Below are 24314 nucleotides of genomic sequence, written 5' to 3' on the forward strand. Positions count from 1 at the left end.
GCAACCGTACTTGGCCTCTTGAACTGAAAAGGTAGCCTTTTTTTCACTGTTGAATAGAAAGAGCTAAAAGGTTTCCCCACAGAGACCATAAATGGATGGAAAACCTTAGTAATCACACATATAGGCCAAAGTCCTTTACTTTCTTAGAATGGATTGATTTATTTTCCTCTTGCTGAAAAGGCAGATGTCTGTCAGGACACCAAAACCATCAAATGTGAAATCTTAGTTGGCTTTGAGAAGGGGGAGATCAATTCCTCTAACACAGGGTTGTCCAAACTTGGGAACTTTAAGACTTGAAGTTGAAGTCCACAAGTCTTAAAGTTCCCAAGTTTGGACACCCCTGCTCTAACAAATAAAAATTCAATAACAAAATGAATTTAAATAATTTCAGGCCCAAAGCTGAAGGCGCACGGAACGCTGCTACCTTCCCACCAAAGGTGGTCCCTATTTTTCTACTTGCATTTTTACATGCTTTCAAACTGCTAGGTTGGCAGAAGCTGGGACAAGTAACTGCACTCCCCCCAATTTTTTTTTTGAAGGACCTGGTGATTTATCCACTACTACAAGGCAATAATGAGGAATGCGGTGACTCAATGGCTAAAACGCTGAGCTTTTTGATCAGAAGGTGGGCAGCTCGGCGGTTCGAATCCCTAGCGCCATGTAACAAAGTGAGCTCCTGTTACTTGTCCCAGCTTCTGCCAACCTAGCAGTTCGAAAGCACGTAAAAACTGCAAGTAGAAAAACAGGCACCACCTTTGGTGGGAAGGTAACACTGTTCCATGCACCTTTGGCATTTAGTCACGCAGGCCACATGACCATGGAGAGCGCTGTTTTTTTGGCTTAGAAATGGAGATGAGCACCGCCCCCTAGAGGCTGGAACGACTAGCACATATGTGCGAGGGGAACCTTTACCTTTACCTGTGCTTAGAACAGCATAAAGTATTCTCCCTGATTTGTAGCATCTGGTGACTATACAGTATGTGTCACTCCCTTTGAATTATCATAGGACTATATACCTACAGTATAGTCTTCTGCTGATGACCTACCCAAGCTTCACTGTTGGATCTACGTTCTTTGGAGTAGTCGCTTAGTACTGGGACATTTATTTATTATTCTACTTCTTTCATTTTATTGATCCCTGATGCTCTCAAAGACCATATAAGCAGAACAGGGGGGAAAGAAGCAAAGCAAAAAGAAAAACAAAGCAAAATATATAAATAGGACTAAATTCACAATCAATTTAAATACAGTACAGTATGGAAACTGGCAACTGTCAAATTATTATTCGGATTAATAAATATTTATTTATATTTTGATTTTTTTTTTGCATGCAGCACTGATATAATATTCCTGTATTTTATGAATATTTTTTATTACACTGTAAATCTTTAAAATGCTTTATATCCTTATTTTAAATAGTGTTCCTCATAAATCTGAGTTAGGTCATAATGACTTTTATTCCTATATTTAGAAACCCAAGAGGGGTGTAGCCTGTTCTCTCTTTGGTCTATAGCAGGGGTGTCCAAACTTGGGAACTTTAAGACTTGTGGACTTCAACTCCCAGAATTCCCCAGCCAGCATGCTGGCTGGGGAATTCTGGGAGTTGAAGTCCACAAGTCTTAAAGTTCCCAGGTTTGGACACCCCTGGTCTATAGGGATGCAAGAGAAAAATGGACCACACGAAGAGGTCTGTCACATCTTCAGAAACAAAAGGTCATATGACTTCTTCACATAACATTTGATTAACATATAAAAAAGAAACATTCATGACATCCACAGCTAAGAACTATTTTAATTATTATTAAAAACAGTATAAAAATTAAAAACTAAATAGTAATAAAGGAGGACAGAAAGCAACAGGCATACTCTACTGAGTATTTTAGCAATCTGTGACTGGAACAGAGTCCGGATACTTTGTGTTGAAGAGCTAAATAAAATAAAATATTGTACTAATGAGCCCTTCTGTTGTGTGCGTATATTTTTTAGTTTGGGGTTCAGGGCAGAATTTTCTTAGACGTAGTGGCAAACTTGAGTTAGTTTGCAGCTTCAGTTATCTCTCTGTGTTTATTTTGCAGCTAAAGCTCTAAACATTATTATCCGCAGCATTATCATTTTATGGTCCAAAAATTACTATAACTGATGAATATCTGTAAATATGTTATTTGAGAGAAAGATAGTTGGGACTTAATGATATAATGAGTCAAGAGCCTTTAACATAAATAATTTTGGAAAGTAGGGCTATCCTGTACATAGGAGAAGGGCAATTTTTGTGATTTTTCCAATATCTCAGGGGCTACCACAAAGAAAAGGGAGTCAAGCTATTTTCCAAGGCACCTGAGGGCAGAACAAGAAGCAATGGGTGGAAACTAATCAAGGAGACAAGAAACCTAGAACTAAGGAGAAATTTCCTGACAGTTAGAACAATTAATCAGTGGAACAACTTGCCTCCAGAAGTTGTAAATGCTCCAACATTTGAAGTTTTTAAGAACAGATTGGATAATCATTTGTCTGAAATGGTGTAGGGTTTCCTGCCTAAGAAGAGGGTTGGACTAGAAGACCTCCAAGGTCCCTTCCGATTCTGCTATTTTGTTCTGTTCTGTTCTGTTCTATTCTATTGTCTTAGTTATATCGATCGGAGGCTGTTCTAAATGTAAGGTTGTACCCCGGCATCTCACAAAGCAATTCAAAGCTGGTTCTCCCTTATCTGAGACATTCACTTCCAAAGTCTCCTGCAAGCTGCTGCCAACAGAAATGTTGCTAGCAATAAATTTATACAAATTGTGTTTTGCTCCTTTGGATTGTCTAAAAGGTTCTCTGTATCATCTTGCCAAGTGTCAAAGAGGATTTCACCACGCCTCTGTGATTTGTGAAAACATTTCTCCACTCTGTTCCTGATGCAGAAGAAGATGGTTGGAAATTCATGATACTTGACTTGTTCCCTGTGGGGTGCACATGACATCCTTCAGCCTTGGCAAGTTCATTAACTCACACAAAAAAATGTGGATTTCAGCTTCTAAACGTCTTGGCAATGGCCATGCTTGCAGGGAAATTTAAGGAGCTGAAGGCTACATATCAGAATGCCCAGATTGTGGAAGACTAGTGTAAACTTTAATCAGGGGTCACATATATTTTTCCCTCTCTCTATGGGAAGCTTACAAAATTGGATATTATTGGAGAGTGTGAATCTCTATTTTCTAATTCTTGTTAATAACCTCTTGGCAATTAAATTGACATAGTACTTGTTGAGATACTGTGTGCCTGTTGCACAATGGTTGGGAAAGTCTTGTTTCTGTGACAACAGAATGGCAGAGATCTTTTAAACATTATTTCCAGATTAACAGATCATTCAGATTAACAGAGTTTGAGGTAGTGGGGGGAAAAACCAGGAAGAAGCTTCCCGTTATCAAGTTTCTCTTGATCTTTTACATTGCCTTTTTTTCTTCTTCAAATCACAGAGCTGATGGGATCTCCCCCATTTAAAAAACAACAACAACAACCCAAGAGGTTGGGAGATACAGTTAGCTTGTGTGTTGTTTGTTTGCTGGTCCCAAGCCATGACTTTTTCTCTCCATTGCTATCAGCACGCCCTAGTGCTGCTTGCCATTTTTGGCAGTTGATCCCAGAAATATGCAGGAGACATAAATAATTCCTTTTTAGAAATTGGTCAAAAGGACACAGCTCTGACTCTTGCCAGAGGAACATACTGTAACTCAATCTGAACACCCGCCAACTCTACGGGAAAAGAGCAGGAGGAAAAAAGAAGAGTGTGAGATAGACAGATAACCTGCAAACACACAAGAGCACAGCCAATAGGGGCTCTTTTGCAGGTAAAGGAACGATGCTATGTTTCCCTCTCCTCCGTCCATACAACTGGAAAATATGGTTCCTTGTGATTTACATCTTCTCCTGCATGCATGGATGTTGCCAATGCAAGTCGTGCGCAATTCTGTTCTAAAAATAGGCCTAAAGTGCTTCTCTGAATCACAGATGAGGTTTCCTATTCAGTTGAGGGATTTTCTGAAGTAAAGAGAAGGAGTTACTCTCAGAGCAAATTGCTAAGGAATCCCTGCTCTATCCAGAAGAAAGAAAACATTTATTCGTGAGGTAAATAAGAGAGGAGTGAGATAGTAGAGCTTAGAAATATCTTATTTCTCTCTCTACTGGCTGTGCCAAAAGCTGCCACCATACAAAATTCTTCTTATGTTTTGATTTGGATAAAGCAGATTATTTCAGTATTAGGTAAGGAAATTGCTCTGGGTCTGCATGTGCAAATTTTTCCATCTGTCTGAAATCTCTGGATATGACTCCTGTTCACATACCTCTTCCTTGCCACTTGCACAATATTTCATGTCAGAAACAAAGATAGAGCTAAAGGGACAAAACTGACCCTAAGGCAATGTTTCTCAATCTTGATAACTTAAAGATTTGTGGACTTCAAGTCCCAGAATTCTCCAGCCAGTATACTTGGCTAGCTGGAGAATTCTGGGAGTTGAAGTACAAGCAGTCAAGGTTGAGAAACACTGACATAATGTCCTTTTTCTATTACACTGGCATAATTATATCAGAGCAATATAGGTAGTCCTCGATTTACAACAGTTCATTTAGTGACCATTCAAAGTTACAAATGGCACTGAAAATAGTGACTTATGACCATTTTTCACACTTAGGATCGTTGCAGCATCCCAGTGGTCACGTGATTTACATTCAGATACTTGACAACTAACTCATATTTATGACGGTCGCCGGGTTCAGGAGTCATGTGGTCCCCTTTTACGACGTGACAAGCAAAGTCAACGGAGAAACCAGTTTCACTTAACAACCATGTTACCAATTTAACAACTACAGTGATTCACTTAACAAATAAGGCAAGAAAAGTAATAAAATAGAGTAAAACACACTTAACAACTTTCTCACTTAACAACATGAATTTTGGGCTCAATTGTGGTCTACCTGTACTGTCATCTGAGACATTTGAGTTCAGTGAATGCACTCTCGGATACTGTACTTATGTACAGAATTGTCTCCAAAACTCTGATAATCTTTAAACGGCTACAAATCTCTCTGTTGCTTTTGTTTTGTTTTGCTGCTAAGCTAGAAGCTCATACAGTAAAAGAACTGATATGCTACACATTTACTGGTAAATAATATCTGGCATGTTCCAAGAAACCATGAACCATCTTACACAGCCTGTAATTTAATAAAATATTAATTTCAAAACTACAGAGAACATTGAACAAATGTAATAAGTCCCATTGAGTTCAATAAGGCATACTGTACTTGTAGAGGGCATAGAGAGTGGCCTTCTGGGAAAGGAGGAAGAGCTGTTACCTTGACAACAACAGGTAAAAGTGTTCCAAGACTGGGCCAACTTGAGAAAACCTCTCACACAAGTCCCTTACTAATTCACAGCAAGATTAAAGTGTGGTGGGAGGCACACACCCATTCCGACTTGCAAAGTTCAATTCCTATAGTTGCTACAATAAAAGTAGTCCTGACTTACATAGCATTGTTTCTTAGTGTAGTCTACCTTGAAGGGATGACAATAATTCAAGAAGATGCTCACAGGTTGTATTAAATAGCAGCAAATTGTTATGGAGAGGAGACTTTTAATCCTGCAGAGAAATGTCTAAGGCTGAATAACAAGAAAGATGCTACAAAATAAGGCCACGCTCCAGAAAAGCCAAACGGCGCGAAGGACAGCTGATCATCACACGCGCATGCGTGCCAGAAAACCAGAAGACAAACAGGCAAGGTTGTGCGTGTGCCGGGCGACATGGCTTCGTGTGCCACTTTGGGCACATGTGCCATCAAGTTCACCATCACAGAGTTAGTCAATGACGCTTGACACATTGTTCATGGAGAGTTCAGAGAGATAGTTATGATCCCAGGTGGTCTGTCAGCCATACTACCAATCACAGATAACTCTTTAAAACCATGACCCCAAAGGCAAGCTTTAAAGGATAATTGGTCTCTCCTTTTCCCCTCCTGCCTCCATCTTCCTTCTGATGTTTTTGGAAAGAAGTCTGATATTGAATACTTTCTAGATATTCCCCGAATCCTTGATATTCAAACATCAACATATGACATCTAGTTATCTTTTATTTTGGTTGCTTTTTTACATAGACATCTATAGCAATTAAATTGCCCTATGGCTAAAAATCAGTGTTTGTGATTTCATAAATCTGATGCAGAAGGGATACGTTACCATATCTGTCCTTCTATCGGAATTTGAAATAAGACCATAGTTCCTGCAATGCACTGTACGAAGAACAATACCCCCAGAGCGCATTTTATCTCCAAGGGGTAGAGCTAAGCCGAACAAGGCATTATTTGGCATTCTGAAAATTGTTCTCCACAGTTCAGATTAAGATATACAGTATTGTATGTCTCACTAATGAGGGAAATCTAAATTAGGCTGAAACAGTCTTTGGGACTGTAGGAGCAATTTTCTCTGAATCCAAACGAAGAAATACCTTTAAATAAAACATGAAATCAAGACTTTAAAATGCTCCCTAAGTGGGAACTTTCCATATTTATCCTACATTTGGCAATGTGCATATGCTCCCTTGGGACATTAATTATAGCACAAGATACTGAGAAGTCACACGTTTTAGAAGAAATGTATACATCCTGGTTTTTACTTAGCTTTTCATATCTGCACATTATGATGAGCTACTTTTGCTCTGATAACTTGTTGGGTATAGCAGAAAAATAAAAATGTAAAAGTAAATTATTTTGGATAAGAAAGCCATTATATTGCGGTAGTGTGGGATTGTGACCGAGAGACCAAGCTTGAAGTTTACTCTCTGCCCTAGAAGCTCATGGAGTAATTTTTAGCCATTCTTTCCCTTAGCTGAATCTAGTCAGAGTTGTTGCTGTGGAGGTACACTATGTACCTCACACTGCGTTCCTGGAGGCAAGCCAGAATATAAATCAAACTATCGAGCCAACAAATAACTTTTAAAATGGTACCCCCAGAACACATTGCCTAGAACACTAATGGAGTTTCTAGAAATACTCCTTCAATTAGAATGCACACACAACTGAGGTATAGGTGAATCCTTTCTACCTTTAGTAAGGAAGCTTATGAAGGTCAATTGGATAACTTCTAGAGCAGGGGTGTCCAAACTTGGCAACTTTAAGACTTGTGGTGGACTTAAACTCTCAGAATTCTGGGAGTTGAAGTCCACAAGTCTTAAAGTTGCCAAGTTTGGACACCCCTGTTCTAGAGTAAACACTACTTCTGTGATTAAATATTATGGGGAAGTTTGGCTGGAGGTTTTTTTTCCTTTGTCTCCCCAGGATAAGCCTCTGACTGTGGAAACGAAACTAAATCCACCCAATCCCAAAAAGCAACACGATTTTGTTTTTTCCTTGATGGCGTTTTGCATCTCATCCAAAAAGCTTCTTCTGTTCTTCTTTTTCAGGACTGAAGAAGCTTCTTGGATGAAAGTGAAACGTTTTCAAGGAAAAACAAAGTCAAGTTGCCTTTGGAAAAAGCACCTTTGGGACAACCATGACATGGATAACTGAGAATCTCCATAGACCAGGGATGTCCAAACTTGGGAACTTTAAGACTTGTGGACTTCAACTCCCAGAATTCCCCAGCCAGCCATGCTAGCTGGGGAATTCTGGGAGTTGAAGTCCACAAGTCTTAAAGTTTCCAAGTTTGGACATCCCTGCCATAGACCACCCCGATTGTAGGGTGAAATCAGAGGTGGACTGCAGATACGTTAACAATCAGTTCGCCAGAAACGTGTCCACACGCCTTCTTCACTTTCGTGAGGCTTCAAACACACAGCAAATCTTCTCAGGCAGCCCCGGTGAGTAGAGCAGGCGAGGCGCATCAATCAGCTGGGCTTTGTGGGCGGGGAACAAAGCCAGAGAGTGAGATAAAGAGGACAAGCTAGCCTCGGTGCGAGCCCAACCAGTGGTTGGAACTACTGGTTACCCAAACTGGTCCAAACTGGCAGCAGCCCAACTCTGGGTGAAATCTTCTAAGACACTCTTACGTAACTCATATCTCCAGGTGGAATGAATCGCTACAGAGAAATTGGTGCTGGCATTTGATTTTTACTTTCTATGTGCTCAAAATATGCCCAAATTAACTTTTTTCTGAGTATTAATCTCCATTTTGTATACCTTACCCCTGTTCCTTTGATTACCTACCACTCTTGAAGTCTCATTCTTTTCCTTAAGCCTAACACTTGTTTGGGTGAGGTACAACTAAGGTGAGGTGCAAGCAAGGGGGAGGCAGAGTCTCACAAACTCTTCTTAATCCTTTCACGCCCTATTCAATACAATACAATACAATACAATACAATAGTAGAGTTGGAAGGGACCTTGGAGGTCTTCTAGTCCAACCCCCTGCCTAGGCAGGAAACCCTATACCGTTTCAGACAAATAGCTATCCAACATCTTCTTAAAGACTTCCAGTGTTGGGGCATTCACAACTTCTGGAGGCAAGCTGTTCTACTGATTAATTGTTCTCACTGTCAGGAAGTTTCTCCTCAGTTCTAAGTTGCTTCTCTCCTTGATTAGTTTCCACCCATTGCTTCTTGTTCTGATTGGGTATACATAATTCAGAGAGCCATTTTGGTGTACTGGTTAAAGGCACTGGGTTAAAAACCTGTAAGATTGTGACGTCCAGTTCTGCCTTAGGCATAAAGGCAGATAGTTGCTCTCTCTCTCTTTCAGTCCTAGGGAGAAGGCAATGGTGAACCACTTCTGAAAATGTTGCCCAGAAAACTGCAGGGACATGCCAGGGCAGTTACCAAGAATCAAGATTGTTTTGAAGGTATGTAAATCCTCTTTTGTTTATCCTGTCTTTCCCTTGTTAATTATCTCTTTGAGTTGACTACCAGTCCTACCAATGTGGGGCCTGTTCTTTGTCAAGCATCATTTAGATCGATGCATTTGGACAAATTAAATAAAAGAAATTTAATAGAATTTTGGAATAAAGGCATTTCCTAGCTTCCAGCCCCAACCTTACCTCAAATCACCACTGCTACCTTTTTTTAAAAAGTAGATGGTCACTCCAATTTTGCTAATGTGTCTTTTTGTTCAAATGCAATTTGAGAGACAGGGCTAAGCAAATATCAGCTTTCATTGTACAGATTTATTAAACATCTAACTCAATCTGATTTATGTATTTTGATTTTTCCATTTGTTTGATATACAGTGTGTCCATGGATGGATGGATGAAAATATTCAGAAGCATTAAAAGCTGGATATGTATATATGTGCATATATTAAGCAAACGGCGTTCCAGGAATGATCCAAAGTATCCCTGTTTTGCTGGGTTGTTTAACAGCACGCATACAGATACATCATTAACAAATAATTGCATCAAGGATACATATTTGTTTTTCTTCTACAGTTTATAAGGAAACAAACTTTGGATAACTACAGCTTTGCTTTTGCTTATCTGGATCTGAAGGTTATTACTTGCTTCAACTAAATCAACAACCAAGGATCATGTTCATACAAGATGCTTCACCAATCCATAGTCCACTCAATAACTGATTTTTTTACATTCAGACCAACATGCTGAATCATAAATTGAACATATAGGCTGAGTTTGCACCACCCAATAACTTAAAAAGTGATTGGCTACTTTGAGGCTCAGGGTGTTATGCATTTTCATGTTTTTATGAAGCAGAAAACAAATATAGCCTGAAGACTATTCCGTTAGTTGCAATATTTAAAAAAAGAGTTCCATATGGGCTACTTTAATAAGTGATGAAGGAACAAAGATGCTCCAGTGACCTTTAGTAATTCATTGTTGCTGCCTCATGCTGGATGGTTTCCCTTTTAGTTTTAATTCCTGATGACTGCTAGACATCAACTAGACTGACAAATTATCTCAAATCATGCATAGCAAATTGCACACGGAATGCATGCCGCCTGCTTAATAAACAATAATATAGAATCACTTTGAATAACTGAAAATGCCTTGATGTGAAGTCTGAAAGGAAGGAAAATGGAGAAGTTGACAATGTCTTCTACTCAACTAACTCTTGGATGAAGGCTCTCTTTTGCAATGCATCCCCCTAAGGTACATTTGATTACATACTATAAAGGGCTTGCTATCTGATTACTAGGAAAGCAAAGCACTGTAGTGACATGTAGCCTTCTGACCCAATAACCAGTGTGACATGCCAAATATAATCTCTGCATATTACAAGTACTTACAAGAGGGAAAAATGCTCATAACCTTCAAAGTGATTGGAAATCCCTTGTAGGGAAGATTTATACAGATGTACAAAGCTCCTCTTTATAAGGAGGGAAGCTTGCTTGCCAGTGGTGGGTTCCGGATCCCGTTGCAACTGGTACGGTGCAATGGGGCCAGGCGCCCACCACATAAACGTGCACAGCTTACTCACGGGCATGCATACTTACCGCCCGCGACGCTTCACCTCTGCAACGCTCTAGCTGCTCAGCGGAGTGTCGGGCAGGGGCGTAAGCTCCATCCATGCACCTGCGCGGAAGCCCCAAAAACGTCTAATACCAGTAAGGAGTGTGGGCGGGCGGGCGGGTGGGCCCTCCAGAGCACTCTACCGAAACGGTACCTGGTGCTCCCAGCAGGCATTGGTACGCCTGTACTGGGGCGTACTCGTTATAACCCACCACTATTGCTTGCCTTCACTGACATGAAGATGTTGAGGACAAAATATTGTGTGGGAAGCCCCCACCAAAAAACAATATGGCACCACCTATCGCATCACTGATAGAACTGGTTTGGGGGCATGGCCAGCCGAGTTATTACCTACTCGGCTGAACCGGGCCGAACTGGTAGGAACCCACCTCTGGTCCCAGGGCTTCAAGGCAACTGGCAAAACCAACTTTTAAGCCTTTCCAGAAGGCCAGAAAGGTGGGAAGGAACAGTTCTCATCTCCAGTTGCAGAATGCTCCAGAGGGCAGGGCCACATCAGAAAAGGCTCTTCTCCTTGACCCAGCCAGGTGGAATTTCTTAACAGACAGGGTCTATTTAGGAAGCTATTAAAACTTGGCTCTTTACATACACATTTAGAGACCGAGACAAGAATGGAAGACATATCTCCCTTGGGATGAATCTGGCTTCTCTGGTGTTACTTTAACCATTTTGTGATGATATTATGACTATGTTGCATTCTTGTTGATAACAATATTATTAATTTATATGTTCACTAATTTTGACAATTTCTGAAATATTGTAAAGTACATTTTTCTGTAAGTTGCTTAAGACATACAATGGGGCGATACGAGAGAGATGCATAGAAGCATTTCTAACAAACACACATATAAATAATAAGCATGGTGGATGGACTGCATGCATTTCCTAATGTCTGAAGGACTTCTTTCCCCGTCGCTGCCGAAATTCAGCAATTTTCTGTTACAATTTGACAGGGAGGCTTGCCATTAAACCTAAAGAGGTGAAATGTCTTTTTAAGATGTTACAAATGCTTTTAAACTGATTTTCTAATGCATACCAGTTCAGGTTTTTAAAAATTCTAGTATTTTTTAAAAAAATCTATTTTTCTTCTTTTTCACAAAGGTCAACAGAATCTCTGGCCCCCAAAAGCTGTCAATCCCATTTTTAAACTGCAAGAGTGTGAATATAGGCCAAAAAAGCTGCTGTGGATAAGCAGAGCAAAACTCAAATCAGAGTCTAAAATTGGGAGGGGCGAGATGGGTGTGATCTAGAATCTGAAGGATGCTTCTAAAAGATATATTCTGAGATCTGTTTTCTCTTTTCTTCCTTTAATTATCTCCAATCATAGCTCCTTACTCTGAGACCAGGAATCAGCTGCCATGGAAACCTTGCAAATGCCCTCCTTTTGTGTGCATGTGCGCGCGCATGGGTGTGCGCGCATGGGGAGTGGGAGGGGAAGTATAGTTATTTCTTAAAACACCGTGGAAGAAAATAATTTCCTGGCAGCTATGTAAAAAATATGACTTCATCCTTACTCGTCTCCTCAGCCACTCTACAATTCTTGTAGTGTTTGTGTGTGTGTGTGAGTGTGTGTGCCTGCAATATTGAGACTGAAAAGTTTAGGAATAACAGAGTAAATATCGATGCTCCAAAAAAGCAGCCCCCAATCTTTTGGGTATCAGGGGCCGGTTCTGTGGAGAAAGGTCTTTCCGCAGACCGAAGGGGACGTGGTTTTGCATGCTGCCTGCATCCAGCGGAAGGGGCATTGCTTGTTTGCATGTCCAAGTTGCTGGCATGCCATGGCCCAGTGCCAGAGCACAGACCGGGGATTGGGGACCCCTGCTCCAATGGAGCACTTTGACCCCAGCACCATGGTCATTCTGCTACAGTCCTTTTACCTGTTCTGACCTAGGCCTCCCAAGATCATGAAGCAGACTCCTCGTCCCGATAAAACTCTTTTATTTAGGTTAAAGGGAATTCCTCTCCAGCAAAGTCTGTGCAAACAGTCTTTCCTGAGATTTCACAACTGCGGACCTTTATCAGGCTTGGAGAGTTGCCAGGCTGATATTTTCCATACGCCGGGCTCTAGCAGCAATTACTTGGCAAGAAATCCGAAACAGATCTTCGTCTTAATAAATTGAACTAATTGTCTCCTGGAAACTCCCCCTCCCCTTTCGCTTCTCTTTATTCCCAATGGGAGGGGCCATTCACCTTCCATCTGTGCCTTTACTCCCAAGTCGGCCCTTGTTCCTTAACTGCTCCCTTCCTCCTGGCAGCTCTGCGTGTGCGCACATCGGGAACAGGCTCCAGCTGTTCTTCTACCCCACTGATATCCAATCCCAAAGGCAGCTGATAACTTTTGGATGGCTCTTGCCCCATCTCTGCCTCTGACCCAGAGCACTCATCAGAGCCTTCCCCAGATTACCGGACTAGCCCATGTTCCTCCCCAACCTCCTCACTGTCTGAGTCTGCCACCAGCTCCATTGGCCATTGGCGGGCCACAACACTACCCAAATTCCTTTAGACCTCCAGTTTGCTTCTTCGGTCAGTTTCTCAGACGCAGTTCAACAAAGTGAGATTTTCACTCTCCCCTCCTCTTTCCCCCCATCTTGCAGACTCCTATTTCTACTTCCTGCCAGCTGACCTGCAGGAATGGCAAGAAGGTTTCTGCCTATGTTTATCTAAAAGTGAATAAGAATATTGGCCTCGTTTATTTTATTTTGATCCTACTTGATATATTTTTTTGGTTGCTTTTCATATGTTCCATTCCTGATTATATATTTACAACAGAGAATGGTTACTGGAATTGGGTATGTCTAGTCTAGTGAAAAGAAGGATTAGAGGTTGACATGATAGGGGTGTTCCAATATCTAAGAGGTTGCCACAAAGTAGAGAGGGTCAACCTATTCTCTAAAGCACCTGAGGGTAGAACAAGAAGCAATAGGTGGAAACTGATCAAGGAGAGAAGCAGCCTAGAACTAAGGAGAAATTTCCTGACAGTTAAAACAATTAATCAGTGGAACAACTGGCCTCCAGAAGTTGTGAAAGCTCCAACACTGGAAGTTTTTAAGAAAAGCTTGGACAGATATTTGTCTGAAATGGTAGAGTTTCCTGCCTGAGTAGAGGGTTAAACTAGGAGATCTCCATTGTCCCTTCCAACTCTGTTATTCGGTAAGTGAATAACCTGGCCAATTATAGAGTCCTGACCTATAGAGTCAAATGTTTTTCCAAAGGGTGAGTAGGGGCAGGAACCAGTAAGGCCCAGATAGTTTTTGTATCTTGCCACCAGTATTTCTATCCTTTCTTGGTCCACAACATTTTTTCATTTGTTGATTGGTGGGCTATAATGAAACTCTCTAATAAGCATTTTTTAGCAGCTGGGAACTGTAATGTAATGTGAGAAAGACCTTGAGAAACAGGAAAAACTCATAGCCAAGGGAAAGATTAGGTTAGAAGCACAAAAGGAATGTCAATGTGATAAATGTTCTTATTTTCTTGGTCTACTCTAGAAAGAAGATGGGGGAGAAATGTACTTTCATATTTGCAAGTTTCTGTTCATGTAGCCCTACAACAAAATAGTTGAAACAGAAATAGTTCATCTGGGCAAGCTTCCTATCTAGGCTACCTTGCAAGGATGACAGGAAAATAAGAAGAAGATGCTAGGGTTAGGGTTAGCAGGCGTAATGATAAGAAGGGTGAAGTCTGGCTTTTCAACAGTATGGAATATGAGAGATGTACATGTCTATATATCTTGTGAACCCCAACTCCATCCCCTGGGCCATCAATGCTACTCACTTTTATTCTCAAATGATGTTTGTTAGACTGTGTGTGCATCATCTGAATAGAAATTATGCTTTGCTTCAGGGGTGGGTTCCTGCCAGTTCCAACCTCTTCTATAGAAGAGGTTCCACAAATCTATAGTGCCGTTTAGAACCGGTTCCAGCTCCCTCCCTCCACCCATCCGCACATAATCAAGATGAAGAGTGAGAAGAGGAATTCTGGGAGTTGAAGTCCACAAGTCTTAAAGCTGTCAAGTTTGAACACCCCTGGGGTTTTTTCTAGAAGGTTAGGAGTGCAAGGGTCTTGTAACTTGACAGTTTTAAGACTTGCGTGCTTCAATGCCAGAGTTCCTGAGCCAACATGACTGGAGGAGGAATTCTGGGAGTTGAAGTCCACAAGTCTTAAAGCTGTCAAGTTTGAATACTCCTGGGGGGTTTTTTTTCTAAAGGGTTAGGGGTGCAAGTATCTTGTAACTTGACAGCTTTAAGACTTGCGTGCTTCAAATGCCAGAGTTTCTGAGCCAACATTTTGGTTGCTAAGCAAGAGCGTTGTTAAGTTAGTTTCATCACATTTTACAAGTTGGCCACGCCCACTCAGTCACATGGCTGGCAAGCCACTCCCACTCAGTCACATGGCTGGCAAGCCACTCCCACCTGGTCACATGGGCAGCAAGCCACTCCCACAAAGCAGGCCACACCTACAGAAGAGGTTCTAAAAAATTTTGAAACCTATCACTGCTTTGTTTACACATTTGAACAAATGTGAACCTGATGCATTGGCTAAAATCTCTTGTGATTCATGTACAAAAATGTACAAAGATGAGAATATTGTAGGCAATCAAATAGCAAAAATGGACATTTCAACATATAGTACAATGTGCAAATGGTCTTGATTTCCCCCCAAATCCTGAGATTTTGGTTTGGCATATTTGTCCATTGCTATTTCTACCATCGACTAGCTTGCAACTTTTGAAAAATATCAATATTCTATAAAATATTTGCAAGAAATACATCAAACAGCAGGCAAAAAACTGAGAATGGATGAGGAATTTTTCAGTGGAAGCACTTCATAAATTCTGTATGCATCCTGCGTACATGCCTCTTTATTCTCTTGTTGTGCTTGGCTAATTTGACTTTAATCATATCAAATTATATGCCATTCATCTGAAATTCTATAAGTGCTAATTGCACAACTTTGACTATTTTAGATCGTTGCAGAGTCGTTGGACTGTTGATCACAGATTTTCCTTTTTCTAAGAGATCACTGAACTCAGAAACACAGGAGAAAAAGCTCTACCCTTGATACTTAGTTGTTTTAATTCCTGTAAAACATGGCAGAGGTACGTAAGGGTGATCTCTTCAAACAGCCTGGGCTGCTACATGTATGATAGCTTAGCCATTTCAGACAAATTGGTTTATCACTCAGGTTTGGCAAATGAATAAGACACAGATTTTTATCTGACAGCAATGTGAGATATGCTGACGGATTCGGATGTGGAAATGTAATAAGGCAGCTTTTATCAGTCTGTTACTCTACATTAGAACTACAACTCACATCATCCCCAGACAGCATTAGACAGAGATTGTGAGGACCACAGTCTAACCTTTTTTGGTACAATCTAACCTGTTTGTAGGGCACCATGTTTGAAAAGTCCTGTGATGTAGCACACAGAACCCCTGTTTTGGATTCCATGTTTTAAATTCTATGACTGCAATGAGCTTTGCTGAATTGGTAGCTGCAGCACCATCCCTCTCAATGGCATCGCCTTCATTTGCAAAACTTCACTGAGTGAATCCATATCTAAAACAGTAAAAGATCAAAAGAAGATAATGTTTGTAGCTCAGGGTTGATTCTTTGGTGCTCCGCGGGCTTGCTTGGTTGTAGATATTTCATTACCTTGGTAACATTCTCAGTGCTACTGAATGTGGCTCCTGGTAAATAAAGTAGCTTGTCCTGGTCATATGAGTAGAGTAGGGTAGAGTAGAGTAGAGTAGAGTAGAGTAGAGTAGAATAGAATAGAATAGAATAGAATAACAGAGTTGGAAGGGACCTTGGAGGCCTTCTAGTCCAACCTGCTTAGGCAGGAAACCCTACACCACTTCAGACAAATGGTTACCAACATTCTCTTAAAAAACATCCAGCATTGGAGCATTCACATCTTCTGGAAGCAAGTTGTTCCACTGATTAATTGTTCTAACTGTCAGGAAACTTCTTCTTAGTTCTGATTGGTGGAGTGTAGATTTCTCCTTGATATTTCCTTGATTTCTGCTTGGTTGACTGGGGTCAATCCCTCTTATCTGCATGTTGGCTACAGATAAGGGAATGGAGGGAATGGTTGATGATGATGTTGGTTTTTTTGCTTGCTCCTGAGCTTAGAATGCTGGGAAACTAAATACCCTAGACCAGGGATGTCCAAACTTGGGAACTTTAAGACTTGTGGACTTCAACTCCCAGAATTCCCCAGCCAGCATGAAGTCCACAAGTCTTAAAGTTCCCAAGTTTGGACACCCCTGGTCTAGACCAAGCTAAACTCCAAAATGCTAAGGAATTCCTGGAAGCTTGGCTTGGCATTCAGACAAATCAGCCATCAACAGACACACAGAAATAAACCATATTTATACGTCATTCAAAAGAGACAATAAAAAGCTAAGAAGTAAACAAAAAGACCAGAATATATACTCTCCAGCTGCCAATATGCAAATATGAAAGGACTAAGAACAGGCAAACAAGCAGAAAACAATACTGTAAACAAAGAACTACCAAGAAAAAACCCACACCCCTAAGCAAAAACTGACAGGACAAAATGAAATACAAGAGGGATTAAACTCCACTATTTATCACTCATTCTGATGACAGTATCTTGGGGAATAAAACATCTGCAAGCTACCAACCAACCTCAGAGAGCACCAAAGATGCCACAGTCAAAACACAGTATACTCTGCAGCCCAGAGCTGCCTAATTTGTAGCCACCAGACTCAGTAATAAGCATTAGCCAAAATTTGATGCTTAGAATTTTTTTTATTTTTCTGTGTTTTATTGAACTCTATGCAATTGGCTGGTTTCATAGGCATCACTGAAATTTCAATTTCATTGAAATGGCAAGAGTCATGATGCCGTCGTTCAAATGACACAATTCATAACAGGCATAGGGGTGCGGTGGCTCAGTGGCTAAGATGCTGAGCTTGTCAATCAGAATAGATGGCAGTTTGGCGGTTCGAATCCCTAGTGCCGCATGAATGAGTGAGCTCCCATTACTTGTCCAATTTCTGCCAACCTAGCAGTTTGAAAGCACGTAAAAATGCAAGCAAAAAATAGGAACCACCTTTGGTGAGAAGGTAACAGTGTTCAGTGGGCCTTCGGCATTAGTCATGCCAACCACATGACCGTAGAGACGTCTTTGGACAGCGCTGGCTCTTCAGCTTTGAAACGGAGATGAGCACTGCCCCCTAGAGTCGGGAACGATTAGCATTTTTTACAAAAGTTGTAAAATGGGACAAAACTTACTTAACAAATTTCTCACTTAACAATATAAATTTGGGGGCTCAATTGGGGTCGTACATTGAGGACTACCCTGTTACATGACAAAGCTGATGTCCTGCTTTTCCTTCAAAACCACCCATGCAGTCCCTATGTTGTCTTGTATTGTTAGGTCTATATGAGAGTTTGTAAGTCTCCCAAAGTCACCTGCGTGCCCCCCTGGATGAGATATATTTTAAAAGCAGGCTTTCCAATTCTCTCAACCAGAACTGGATTTGGGTTGAATTTTCATCAAAAGTCAAGCCAGTAGTTATGTTACACATCAACTTTCTTTCACCGGTGGACCACCTGCAGGATGGAAATTGCTGTCAGTTCATATGGTTGGTCTAAAAGGTTAAGTCATTACAACTGCAATCTTATACACGTTCCTTTTGAGCTCACCAGGACTTTTACAGCTTGCATAGCATCAGGATGCTATGACTGATATGTACTTTGTCAATTTGCAAATATAATTATGGCATGGGAAAAAGGCTAATTAATTTACTAAGGCATGAGCCTTTGGAAGCGGGAACTCATTTTTGTCAGATGATGGGAATCATAATCTAAGATTTCTAGAAAATGCCAGATTAAAGAAGGTTGAAGGCATCGATACATTTTCCAAAAATAGGAAGAAATGGGAGAAGGGAAGAAGGTGGACATGTTTTTTTAATGAAATACTAGTTGATAACCCGCCGTTTCATGGGTATTTATTTATAGGGGGAAAATGTCCAGACCAAACATAATTTCTAATGTTGGATTTCTCCCTTACCAGAGGGAGCCCCCTTGTGAAGTACTATGAAGCCATGACAACTCCATTGCGCTGTACAGTAGAAGCCATTTTATGGCAGTAAAGAAGAAGCCATTTTAAGGCACAACAGGCTGTATCTTAACAAAATATACATTCTGAGGGGTGTTAGGGGTGTCTTACCCTCACAGTATTTGTTTCCAGAGGGTACGTCATCTGTGTATCAAGTTTGGTTGAAATTGCTCAAGGCGTTCCAGAGTTATGCTGGAACATATGTACACACAGCCATTTTTATATTTATAGAAGAAAGAAGAAGATAGAAGAAAAAGAAAGAAAGAAAGAAAGAAAGAAAGAAAGAAAGAAGTAGGAGGAGGAGGAAGAAGAAAGGAAGGAAGGAAGGAAGGAAGGAAGGAAGGAAGGAGAAGATAGGAGAAGGAGAAAGAAAAGAAGAAAAAGGGAGGAGGAGGAGGTTAAAAGTCTAAGAAGATATTTCGGAATGTTGAATGACAACATCCTTGTCTTCTTCTGTTTGTTTGTTTTCTAAAATAAATACTAAATTCTTCATAATACTTTCCCCTCTACTATGCTTTGAAAGTCCAGCAGCTTATTTAAGCTGACTGGTCTTAACTGGGTTTCATATGCAGTCCGATGAAGGTCGGAACAATGAACTTCTGTAGACCTGAAATGTAATGTCTATAAAATTGGCATTTCTATCAGCAATGTAGTGGCAATGAAAAGCATAAGCTGTTTTGTTAGAAAAAAATTGCAAATGTTTGGAGAGAAGGAATTCTTATAAGCAACTTCTTTGATTATCAGAACTTTGACATGCAAATTTCATTAAAAAAAAGCCAACCTAGAAAAACTAAAATGCTTTTGTTCTTATAGCTGTCAAACATCTTCCGGAGAACACGGTATCAAGCCATTTGAAGTTGACTTCAAACTTTTTCTCCAGCTGCTTTTTCAACAAAGTAGTGAAAAGCACTTTTAACGGATTTAATTGGAATGGAGAAGGGAAAGGACTGAGTGCAACATTTGCACTGGCTTTTAAATCGGTGAGATCGAGTCCCCACATGATTGCACAAGGGATTGGCTGGTTGCTCTGATAAGCATTAAGACCAAACTCCTGCCCAGCCATCTGCAGCTGAGCCTGTTCCAATTTCCTTTCAGATTGCGGGACCCTAAAGTCACTGTCTTATATCACTGCTAAGAATCATGTAATTTTGTCCAAACATTTATAAGAGGAGAGAATCTGTCTCTTTTTAGGCCTCTTTTTATTATTTCAATTTAAAGATGAAGTGAAATACATTCAGACTATCTTTTTAAGACAGGAAAAGATACAGAGCACGACTTTCAAAATTATTTCCATCTTTAATATGCATTTACTTATTTATTCAGCTTCAGTAGATACTCATTTCAGATGCAAGACAACAATTAAAAACAATACAGACACAGAAAACAATATTTTAAAAAAATCACTCCATATTATACAATCTGTGGCTAAGGTATATAAAAAAAAGTCAACAGCAATCAATAGCATAAACAGCAGCCACAAATGCTCCATATTTGTGAGGCAATTGGGAGGCATCTCCAGTGTTGGATGGTGCCTGATTGGATCCTGTGATGGATGTGTGGGTGCTGGGCAGGGACTTGAACTTTCTTTTGGGTGAGGAAAACCTGGAAGTTTTTAGATTCGGGTTTTCCCAGATGAACCAATATGACATATCTAATACCGTGTTTCCCTGAAAATATGACATGTCCTCATAATACAGCCATGCCACATTTTGCTGGTGGGCAAAAATATAAGCAGTACAAATATAACACACACACACACATATAATATAATATAATATAATATAATATAATATAATATAATATAGTATAGTATAGTATAGTATAGTATAGTATAATATAATATAATATAATATAATATAATATAATATAATATAATATAATATAAACCAGTTGCCAAGCATCTGAGTTTTGATCATACAACCATGGGAATGTTGCAACGATTGTAAGTGTTAAAAAATGGTTGTAAGTCAATTTTTCAGTAGTGCTGTACCTTTGAATGGTCACTAAATGAACTTTTGTAAGTCGAGGACTACCAGTAGAATGTTCGCCTGTGGATACATGCATACATGCACTGAGAAGCGCAAAGCATGGTGCATATGCTGTGCTTGGGGCCATGTGACTAGGATGGAGAAGGGACACTTAGAGTGGAGCTCTTAGCAACAATTCAACCTACTTACCAGCTGAAGTGAGATCATATACACCAGGATTGTCAAACTCAATTTCATTGAGGGCCATATTAGGATTGTGTTTGACATCGGGGGGTGGCCAGCTTGGCATCACTTGTATCAGGGGGATGCCTGTGGTGACCCGAGTGGTCTGCCAGTGAAAACAGGCTGCCAAGCTCCGTTTTTGGCTGCGGCGGCCTCCTGCAACCCTCTGCCAGCGAAAACAGAGCTCATGAGGGCCGCATGCAGCCCTCCCAAGCTCAGTTTTCACTGGTAGAGGCACCATGGGCCAGTCCTTCACTGTTTCCAAGGCAATCCCCTGGAACTTGGTTTGATCGCCTTACAGTGCAAGTCCAGTTTTTCCAATTGTAAGTGCAAGTACAATTAAGTTTGACACCCCTGGTAGACACAATTGTATTTTCACTTACAACTGGAAAAACTGGACTTGGACTGCAAGGCGATCAAACCAGTCAGTCCTAGAGGAGGTCAACCCCAACTGCTCTTTAGAAGGCCAGATCTCAAATACTTTGTCCACCTAATGAGAAGGAAGGTCTCACTGGAGAAGAGCCTAATGCTGGGAAAGACTGAGGGCAAAAGAAGAAGGGGACGGCAGAGAATGAGGTGGCTGGATGGAGTCACCGAAGCAGTCAGCGTGAGTTTAAATGGACTCCAGGGGATGGTAGAGGCCAGGAAGACCTGGAGGAACATTGTCCATGGGGTCGCAATGGGTCAGACATGACTTTGCAACTAACAACAACACTTTCATTTAGCAGTTGCTTTGTTTAACAACAGAGTTGTGGATCCCAATTACAGTCGTTAAATGAGCAGTACCTTTAAATGCTTATGTCACCTCTATTTAAGGGAAGTAAAAAGCTGCAGAAATGGATTGCTGTTAAAATGAACTATTGAAAACAAGCGGCTTTTATCTTCCTATTGAGAATATTTTCTGGAGACAGGATATCATTTGGAGGGATATTTGGCCCTTTTGGCATCCAGAAGCAATTCCTGGATGAGCAACCAGATGAATACTCCGAGACGCTTCCCTGCGTGTTCTGCAGACAAGCCTTCTCCATAATGGCTCCTGCCTGCAGCTTGCCTCTATCCTGCTCTCCATCAAACAATAATGAGCTCAGTGTCTTGCTTTTAAGAGGCACGGCGGTGAATTTTTGATTTCTTCTTTTTATTGTTGAACTATTAAGAGCATCTTAAGGGCTATCCTCTGGCTAGATGAGACAGCTTAGGAACTCTGTACTTCGCCTATCATCTACATTTACTTTCTGTTCAGCTCACCCATGTGTTTGCAAAATGACTGTCATCTTTCAGGAAAGACAGAAACAGGGGAAGTTTCTGTTTGTTCCTTAAGACTATGCAAAAAGCTGAAGCTAGTGCCACAATAAGACATTTTGCTGTCTGGAGAAAAACGTTAAGTAATGCCTCTTGCAGTAAGAACCAATATTTTGAAGCAGTTTGATCTATAATCTGGTAATCTCTCATGATATATCAAGCCATGCTTCAGGGCAGGATTTTGGAATGGAAAAGCAAAGTATGTTTCAGGATCTGAAATGATCAAACAGAACCATAGTTTCCCTATGAGGAAGCCGAACTAATAAATTTAAATATAATCTCGAAAGTTATTTCACTGTTTTGGGCTACCCATTTGATGGATCACTGACAGCAGTCCTTAAGATTCCCTAATCGCAGTTAGACCGTGCCATCACGGTGAGGGTCTGCTCATTTCCATATAGCCAAGAACTACTGTATCTGCTCCATCCCAGTATCCTGTCCTCCAGAAATGTTGGAGCTACCTGCTTCCATACTTCCCAAATGCTGGGGATTCTGGGTGTTGCATCCTAACGCAACTGAATAACAGAGTTGGAAGAACTCTGGTAGTCCAACCCTTTGCTCAAGCAGATAATCCTATGTCTGTCCAATCTCTTCTTTAAAACCTCCAGTTTCGGAGAACTCAAAACTTCTGGAGGCAAACTTTTCCATTGATTAATTGTTCTAACTGTCAATAAAATTATCCTTATTTTTAGGCTGCGTCTCTCCTTTATTACTTGAAGTTCCTATCCATTGTTTCTTGACTTGCCTTCAAGCACTTGGGAAAATAGGTTGACCCCCTCTTCTTTGTGGCAGCCCTTTAGATATTGGAACAGTGCTACCATGTCACCCTTAATCTTGCATTGTTTCATTGGTAAGACGGGAGTAAAGCACCTAGAAAGAATGAATTATAGTTGCAAATGTGTTTCGCGAACAAGGCTGGAAGAGGAGGAATGCTATTATTAAAACACTGGTACCAAATACATGACCCAAACGTTTTGAAAGTCAACTAGAATATAAAAGAGTTTGCTCAGAAACATGTTTTGTGCAATGTAGGTCGCATAGAAGACTAAATTGTGCCGGCATAAGTACGACTGGAGCATCTTATAACCGTAGTCAAAGCTAATGCAAGCATGAAAGGCCAAATGATGGCAAAGAAGAAGAGGAAAACAGAATAACATGTGCATTTAAATGTTTTTTTTTCCTACGGCCGACCCCGTCTTCTGAAAGACCATTCTTTTTCTCCTACAAACACTTGCGAACATGCACGCCTCTACACACATGCATTTTCTTTTCTATACAATTCTGAACTACCAGAACTGCTGTAGTTATATATGACATTTAGGAATGCTGTGTCATTGTATTTGCAGCAAGCCAGATCCTGACCTTTTAGTTACAACAGGGATTCCGATTGAGGGTTTGAATAAATAATGGGCACCAGATACCTCCGAAAAGCAATTAATTTGAAGGACATGTCCAGGCAGTGGGATCATTTTTTTTCTTAGAATTTTCAGGGTAAATGGAATTCATTTACCCTGAAAATTGAATGAATTACACACACACACACACACACACACACACACATACACACACACACAGTACAACAGAATAAAGAAAACAAACATTTAGTTTGTCTTAAAATAAGTCACTATTTCTTTGGAAAGTCTTTAAAGAATAAAGATTCAAGCAAAAGACCACAAGGAGGTGAGTTTTGCCATATGTAGTTCCCAGGTTTGTTAGAGATAATCCATTAGCCTTTGAATTTTTGCCGAGCTGGCTTGATTGCCATAGCAACAATTGCAGCTCTTGTTTATCACAAAGTATTCCAGCCTCAATATTGCTATTGCCACAGTCCTGGTTTTGAAAAGGGCAAGCACCAATCCATATTGATACTGGAGCAAGCAATAAAGGAAAAATGCTGGGGGGAAATATGGTGCTGGGGTAGAAAAGCTATTAACTGTTAACTAACTTTCCTTCCTTCCTTCCTCCCTCCCTTCTTTGTTTCCCATCACTGTGAGTGTGTGTGTGTGTGTGTGTGTGTGTGTGTGTGTGTATACAATGTGTAAATGCAAGTACTTGTCATAAATCACTTTTTCCAAAGCCATAGTTGACTTTGAACAATTGTTTAACAATGTAGTCATGTCAAGATCTACCTCTATTGCTTGTCCAGGGCTCTCATCTAGCTTATCTCAGTAGTGTGCACAGTCCTTATGTTTATCTCTCCTAAAGAAAGAAAGGAAACTCTGAAATGGTAATGCTGATGGTTGTCCAGCCAAAGATCATTTACAGGCTGGAGACATTC

At 40.6% G+C, this 24314-nt stretch overlaps 1 protein-coding gene and 1 long non-coding RNA gene across 5 annotated transcripts in view; one reads left to right on the forward strand and one right to left on the reverse strand.

Annotated features, from left to right (window-relative positions):
- The window catches only part of KCNB1 (potassium voltage-gated channel subfamily B member 1), a 198842-nt gene that overhangs the window by 96436 nt on the left and 78092 nt on the right, over positions 1 to 24314 (reverse strand). The window lies entirely within an intron of this gene.
- Positions 7698 to 9230, forward strand: LOC309388678. Its single transcript, XR_014174828.1, has 3 exons — positions 7698 to 7823; positions 8698 to 8797; positions 9182 to 9230. It is a non-coding gene; the product is annotated as an uncharacterized lncRNA (long non-coding RNA).

This window comes from Natrix helvetica, assembly GCF_964273705.1.
Source record: "Natrix helvetica genome assembly, chromosome: 3".
In the NCBI taxonomy this organism is placed as follows: Eukaryota; Metazoa; Chordata; class Lepidosauria; order Squamata; family Natricidae; genus Natrix; species Natrix helvetica.